Here is an 8,025-nt window from a genome sequence, read left to right on the forward strand (position 1 = left end):
AGAAGAGACATTTGTGATGGAGGGATGGGCTTGTCACCGTGAAGGAACAGAGGCAAGAGATTAGCTATCAGTTAACTCGGGCAGCTATTAAGCAACTACTGCATGCCAAACACTGGGGTAGACACAGACATGCATCAGGCAGTCCCTGTCCCACACGGGGGTTCATCATCAGAGAGGAAAAGAGACCAGATACCTCAGTCCCATTTTACAGAGGAGGAAACTGAGGCCTAAGAGAATTAAAGTGGTTTGCCCAGGGTCACATAACTGACCAGTGACAGTGCCGGGATGACTCCCAGCTCTCTTCACTACGCCACACTGACCGCGGCTGTGACATTACACTTACTGTCTTTGGGTTTCGCTGGCTGGATGAAATTATATTTTAAATGAACTGGAGTGATTTGGAGGGAGGAGAATCTTAAGTTTGAGGGTGAGTTTCAAAGATTCTCTAAGAAGATTCATTACTTCTGCTTTTAATGTCTCGTTTCCTTCATTTGGTGCCAATGTCCTTACTGGGGATGGTTCTAATTGTTCTGGTTTTGGCACTTGCACCAAAGTTTGAGAATGGAGTCCTAATAGGGAAATTTAATTCAATTTCCCAAAGCTTAATGAGAGTCCACTATTGAATTCAAGCCTTCATACTTGAGCAGGAAATTTTAGCTGAACATACCATCTTCAGAGAGCAAGAGGTGCGTGAATGTTTTCTGCTTTCACTCAGGGAGAGAAAGTTAATAATATTGTTCTCTCCAGCTGCTGGGCTGGCCCATCCTCTTGCCTTGAAATTACAAGATAAGGAAAGTTTCTGAGAAACAATCACCTAAATGAAAATCCTGGAATTACAGAGGAAATGACAAACGAGCCTGGGAATCTGGGGACCTGAGTTCTAATCTTAGTTCTGCCACTTGCCCGCTATGTGACATTGGGCAAGTCACTTAACTTCTCGGTGCCTCAGTTTCCTCATCTGTAGAATGGGGATGATATACCTGTTCTCCCTCCCATTTGACTGAGTCTCACGTGGGAAAGGGACTGTTTCTGACTTGATTATCTTGGCTCAACCCCAGAACTTAGAACTGTGTTTGGCACCAAGTAAGCACTTACTTATTATCTTTAGTTATTATTTATTATTTAACTAATATCTTTACTGTCGTATTACCATCAACTCATTGGGGACCAAAAAATTCTTAATAATAGCTGTTCATTCATTCATTCATTCAAGTGTATTTACTGAGCGCTGTGTGCACAGCACTGTACTGGATGCTCGGGAGAGTACAATATAACAATAAACAGACACATTCCTTTTGGGTAGCTGAGTTGGATTAGATCATTTTACCTCAAAAATGCCAGAGTGGCTGAATTTAGACATCAGCCACGTGAGCTTCCTAAATGTTCCTATTTTAACTAAACTGAAGGGAAAACACTTTGATCTTCCCTGCCCTGCAGGGAAGATATGGAATTTTCATCCTTGAAGGTCTTTAAATAAAAAAGAAAAGATGAGACAACAATCTGCCTTGGCAACCCACAAGGAAAGGGACTTTAGCACAGTCTTTGGCAAACAGTCAGTGCTTAAATCCACAACGTCATCATTACAACTGAGAGTAGTACTTTTCAAATGGACATGAGTACTGCTAGGTGCAGCTCTGTCTGGAACTGGCCCTCATTTCCAAAGAAGTTCCCCAGGACTGGGAAACTTTACTTAAACATTCAGGGATGGCTCGACAGATTCATGCATGATCAACAATTCATCCCCTGTTGCGGGAGTGAAAAAATAGCTCTTTGCTCCACTGATAGCATTTACTGCTTGTGGGGCTACTTGCCGCGTTCAAGGCTGCCTCTTGGCAACCCGGTCTTTGCAAAGCTTTGGCTTGGGAGCAAATTCTCAACCGATTGCTGCCCGGCAGGCTGGTCTATCTAATAATAATAATAATGTTGGTATTTGTTAAGTGCTTACTATGTGCCAAGCACTGTTCAAAGCACTGGGATAGATACAGGGTAATCAGGTTGTCCCACGTGAGGCTCACAATTAATCCCCATTTTACAGATGAGGTAACTGAGGCACAGAGAAGTTAAGTGACTTGCCCACAGTCACACAGCTGACAAGTGGCAGAGTAGGATTCGAACTCATGACCTCTGACTCCCAAGCCTGTGCTCTTTCCACTGAGCCACACTCACACAGTAGTCCACTGCCATTGTTGGGCATTGTGTGCTTTACACTGCCTTTAAAATGTTTTTGTTCTGCCCCCCTGGCCCGCGTGGGCCTTCTAGCCCACCTCCCGTCAGCATTTCTCGGCATCCTCTTGTTGTCCATTTGCAGTCAATCAGCACTCGGCATTTCAGCGCATCCTCATGTCCATTCTGCTCACATACTCCACACAGAGTTGTCGTGAGCATTGCCTCAATGAGTCAACTGAGCTGACGACATTCCCAAGACCTCTTTGTTGGTGAGTTTCTCCTGCCATTAACGATGAGCGTGACTCAAAGGGTAGCCTGCTGAAACTGCTGCAGAAGCTGGGCTGAGTTTTCCGAGGTCCAGGTGGGGTTTCAATAATACGACTGACTGATTTTCGAATCCCTGTACAAGATGTATCGGACACGCAGGCCTTGCTCTTCCTGTGCCAAAGGCGACGAGACGCTAGTCTGGCACAGGTTTCGTGAGGTTGTCTGACTTGCATTGTTTAGGAAGGATAATTAAGTGGCTTCGTGAACCCGGTCCAAGATCTTACCCATTATTCAATTTAATGTGGCTCCAGCCAGGCTTCTCGGAACTGAGATTGCCTGTGAGCTTTGGACAGGGAGAGAGGATGGTTTGGGTTTGTGGGTGTGAAAGGGGTTCGGGGATTGGAGGGAAAAAACTGGGGTGAAAGAAATGAAAGTTGCTGAGAGAGCCAGGAGATGAATAGGAAGAGATCTTAGACTCAAAAAGACTGTGATGACTAAACTGTTCTCTGGGAGGTCATTCGTATTCCCAGGCAATGACTGTTTCTAACTCCCCAAGACTTCTGTGGTCCGTCCATCCGTTAGCATACAAATGACTATCAGCCCAACTTTGGATAAATGACACGACTTGTTCCTGAACACTGCCTTAAATCGAAACAGTGAAAGTCAGAAGCAATTTTCTCATAGAAACAAGGTTACACACGGGGGATTGGTTACTGAACCATGGCCGGATACCTTAGTCTTCCCCTAACTCCCCATAATTGGGTGCTTGTTTAATTACACGTGAATAATGTAACCGCATTAATGTATCTAGATTGAATTAGAGAGGTAGGGTCTGATGGTGTTGTGGGCAGACGGGAGGGCTCAAGAAAGGGGCCCCTGAAGAGAGAAGTGAGAGTGAGGGAGACTGTAAGCCCGTCAAATGGCAGGGATGGTCTCTATCTGTTGCCGACTTGTTCATTCCAAGCGCTTAGTACAGTGCTGTGCACATAGCGCTCAATAAATACTATTGAATGAATGAATGTGGGCTAGAGTAAGGAGTGAAGAGGGCAAAGACATAAATATGAGAAAGAACTTTCATAAGAATGAGAAAATGGGGGTGAAATGCCTGTTCTCCCTCCTATTTACACTGTGACCCCCTTGTGGGACAGGTACTGCATCTGGTCCAATCACCTTGTATCTCCCCAGCAATTAGTACAGGGCTGGGCACATAATAAGTGCTTAACAAGTCCCTCGTTATTATTATGTTTATCTTCTCCATTAGTGTGGAAACTCTTTGGAAGCAGAGGACATGTTGTTTCATTATTCTAAGCACCTCCCACCCCCCGCCCCAGTGGTTAGTGCAGTGCATCTCACCAAGTGGATGTTCAGTAAATGATGATGATGATGCTGACATTGCAATTACTACAACTACAAGAAGCAGTGTGGCTTAGCGGATAAAGCTCGGGCCTGGAGTCAGAGAGACTTCGGTTCTAACCTTGGCTCCGCTACTTGTCCGCTGAGTGACCTTGCAAGCCACTTTGCTTCTACCTGCTTCAGTTACCTCATCTTTAAAATGGGGATTAAAACTGTGGCCCACGTGGGACGTGACTGTGTCCAACTTGATTAGCTTGTATCTACCCCAGCACTTAGTCCAATTCCTGGCACAGAGTAAGGGCTTAACAACTACCATACAAATAAACAACAAAAACATGACTACATTCCCCCCGATGATTTACAACTCTAGCACGGATCTGGAAGCACTCACTGACTGGAAGTGGTTCCAACTCCTGGGTCAGCTGAAGAGAGAAGCCTCTCTAGGTGTGTCCTGCTACTCAACAGGGCACCTGGGCCTGACCCCAGTCAGAGCTGAGCCCAAGGGACCCTGCAGTTGGCCAGCTGCCCAAGAACAGGGCACAGATTGGCAAAAATGCCACCCCCATGACATGCCCACCCAGTTCAGCGCTTCCCTGGCCCACATCCACTGGCAGATTGCCAGGATGTCCTAGCGTTCCCAAGAGAGACACTGGAATGTTGCAGCACTGAGGGAAGACATCAGTGAGAGGATTTTTCAAAGTAGAAAAGACGCCACTGCAGCAGAATACAAGGCAGCAGCCTGTTTGGCTGAATCCCGCCCCCCGCAAATTAAAAAAAAAAAATCAGTGTTCTATGCCGTGGAAGTGAGTCGATGAGAAACGGTCATGAGAACCTTTGGTTCTTTATGGGAAGGCATGGGAATGGCCAAAGGGTACATTGACAGAATGTGGGCGGTGCTTCCCTTGTGACCAACTTAGTATCGGAAAGTAAATTAAGAGCTGGGTCAGTGAAACAGACATTGGCATTCACACAGTGAATCTGAGGCACCCAGGGCAGGAGACAGAAAAGGCACAGGGGCATCCAAGAACCACAAAAGAAGCACAATCGGGTTCCTTCTCTGGGGTCTTTTTTCAGCTCAATACCTGACAATCTCTATTGAAATTTGAGCACCCCCCTGACGCTTTGTAGATCTGTCCCTCAAGTAGCTTTCAATTTAATGAGGGACAAACAGAACTAAAATACCCAGGTATACGCAAGTGACACAAATGTAAAATTCTACACATTTAACATAAAACCATTCACCTGCCTATGAACATCTTGCATTACCCTTGTACAACTGTAGAGTGATATTGTCCTAGTGTTCAGCAACCTCAGATGTGGGAAGGACAGAGTATGCAGAAACTCGGCTGGAGTTGTGGCATCAGATGGAAAGGCTTCCTGAAGGAGGTGGGCTTTAAGTAGCATTTGGAAGGAACCGTGAAGCGTTGTTCGGAGGAAAGGGAGAAGGCAGAGGGTAGGCAGGGGACACCGAGGTTTGTCTGGGACAGAGCAGAGGGAGATGAGCTCAATTCAACTGGGGAAAACAAAGGAGGGAGGGACGGGAAGCCCACTGCAGGAGTTTTCACGTGACCAGCCCTCGGAAGTGCTGTGATGTTAGGTGACAGTAGGGAAGGGGTCAGTTCTTGGTGCCGTGCACAGATTGCAATGGACAGAGAAGAGATGGAAGGCAGAGCCTGAGCCTAGCTGCTCAGCAATTTCGAGCTCCACGTGGCGATGGGGGCCGGAGCCCCCGCCGCTGTGTCAGCTGGAGGCTCAGATTTGCTCACCCCAAAAAAGTGAGACAAGATTGAGTGTTTCCCATCAGGGACTACAATGATCCCAAGATCAAAAAACAAAGATCTTGTGACCTTTAAGCCAATTAGTTCTCTGAAGCCCATCTCCTCTCGGCGCTCTTCCTCTCTAAAATGCTCAAAATGAAAAGCTGGCACTCTCTGGTTGAGGGGAAGGCGAGTTCTGCATGTCAGGGTAGGGGTAGGGCGTGTTGGGGAAGGGGAGCAGGAAATCCACTAGGAAAAAGGAACGGCAGATATAAGGTTTGGGGCAAGGGCAGGGGCTTATAGTATCACTTTTACTTACTTACAGGATTCACCCTTGACATCTGGGTTGGTTCTAAAACAAGGTCCAACTAATTGCATATCAGTCTACAACAAAACACCCCTCACAATACAGCCACATTACAAAAGAACGTGAATCCGTTCCCTTGTGGGATATGTCTGGAATGCTGCTCTGCACTCTCTAGGTGCTCAATAAATGTAGCCACTGGGCCCGATCCATGTAACTATGTGCACCAATTAAAACCCTCACCAAGGGACATTATCACACAGTTCCCAGACATTAGATAGGGCTTTAAAATCCACAGTTGCTGAAGCGTAGGATCCTGTACTACCTTAGGAGTCTGTCTCATCACCGTGGAAGGTGACAACTGGGGAAACAGAGTTGAGACCCAAAATGGGGCTGAACAGAAGGATGACTAAACCCATGTTGTTCCAAGCCTTATGGCCAGGCTCATAAATGCGTTTGCCAGAAAATGTGCTTTTAAGGCCTCAGCATACCAATGCCAAAACCAAGGGCGAAACTTGGATTACTCAAATTTATCCAGTGGGTGAGGTCACAGACCAATAATTCACATCTGGCCATTTAAGTGAGTTCTTTGGCTCCAAGAACCAAAAGGAGTTAGGATTCATTAGCATTTGGAGGAAAATGCCCAAATGATACTGACAAAGGGGGTTCAATCAATACAAGCTGTTCCCATTTTATAAATTCTAAGTGGGCAATTTCCCCTGGATAGATGCAGTCTATATGTAAAATGTGACTGCTCAGAAATAATAGTCAATCACCTCCATCAATATCTCTTTTTCACTTCACTTCTCCAGTGTTTCCCCATTTGGGCTTAACGGTTTCCCTTCTCGCTCAGCTTAAGAGCAGCCTGGAATGGGGCCAAGGAGCCGAGTGCAAATCCCCAAACGTGGCCTCTCTGGACTGGCCCATGGAGAACATCTGCTTCTGAGGTTCTTTTTTGTACGTCTCCCATCTTGGGGAGGAAGGGTACTGGCATTTTCATAAATACATTCTTTGCTACTCAGCATCTGTAGCGTAGCTTAAAATGCTGAGCAGGTTTATGGCCAGTGATAATATTTGTCCTGAAATAACGCAAGCTCTCACTGCAGAAAGTAAACTACTGGAGGGTCAGGGGAAGGGTGTCCCTTCACTCCTTCCCCGTGCAGATGCTGAGGAGGGGTCTTTGATGAACTGCTGCTTGTTGTCAAGGGGGCCTGATGCAGTTGAACACTTCAGTGAGGTCATCCTGCATCCAAGGTTCGGAGCCTAGGGTGGTCTCAGCTTTGAAAAACAATTTAAACATGTTGACGTTTGTTTGTTCATCTTCTCTGATGCTTCTCTATTTCATTTGAAGTCTCAAAGAGAAGCGAAGGTTTGTTTGGGTTTCCTGGTTGGCCCAAACTCAGCTGGCAACTGAGCTCGGGTACTTTCTTCACTTCTCTAGTTCTGACACCTTGGGAGGGTCAGAACTTGGGGAGAGCTGCAGTTCCCTGTCTTCTTCAGCAAGGCTCAAATCATTCTTCTAAGCAAAGGGCTCCATTAGGGGTTGAAAAAAAATGTCAGGAGGATAATCTGGCCTCTCTCATTATAAAGGAAAGTGAACCTGAAAATTTGAAAGAACCGAAATTACTGCCTTTCTGGGTCTTTTTCTTTCTTCACTGATCCTGGAGTGGGTTACAGTTGTACAGGAAACCTTCAGCCTGGGAAACTACACCTGTACCACTAGGGAATGAAATTCCAAGGGGAGATTCATTCTTGCTTTTGTTTATAGTGGAGTGCTTTTTGCTTTACTCCTTCCAGGTGTGAGGTGTTTTTTCCTCTCTGAGACCAAAAAAAGAAACAGTGCAGAGATGTTTGATTGTACTTGCAATATCAAGTTAATTCTGTATCTATCATTTGAGCTTTAAATCAGGAAGCCTCTTTCAAGGTCTGGTTATATGGAGAAAAGGCTGACATGGGAGCTGGGGAGAATCAAGTTCTTGGAATGATAAATGTTTGGCTGTTCCCCTGGGGAAAAATAACCACTGAGAGAAGGGAAGAAAGACAAGAGAAAGGGAAAAGAAAAAAAACAACAAACCAACCTATCCCTGACAGCTTCCTGTGCTACAGACCTGCAGTCTGGAGCTGTCAGCTTGGGCCCATTAGCAGTCTGTATTCCTAGAATTTGTTATTCCCAGGAGG

Source organism: Ornithorhynchus anatinus, chromosome 20, assembly GCF_004115215.2.
Source record: "Ornithorhynchus anatinus isolate Pmale09 chromosome 20, mOrnAna1.pri.v4, whole genome shotgun sequence".
In the NCBI taxonomy this organism is placed as follows: Eukaryota; Metazoa; Chordata; class Mammalia; order Monotremata; family Ornithorhynchidae; genus Ornithorhynchus; species Ornithorhynchus anatinus.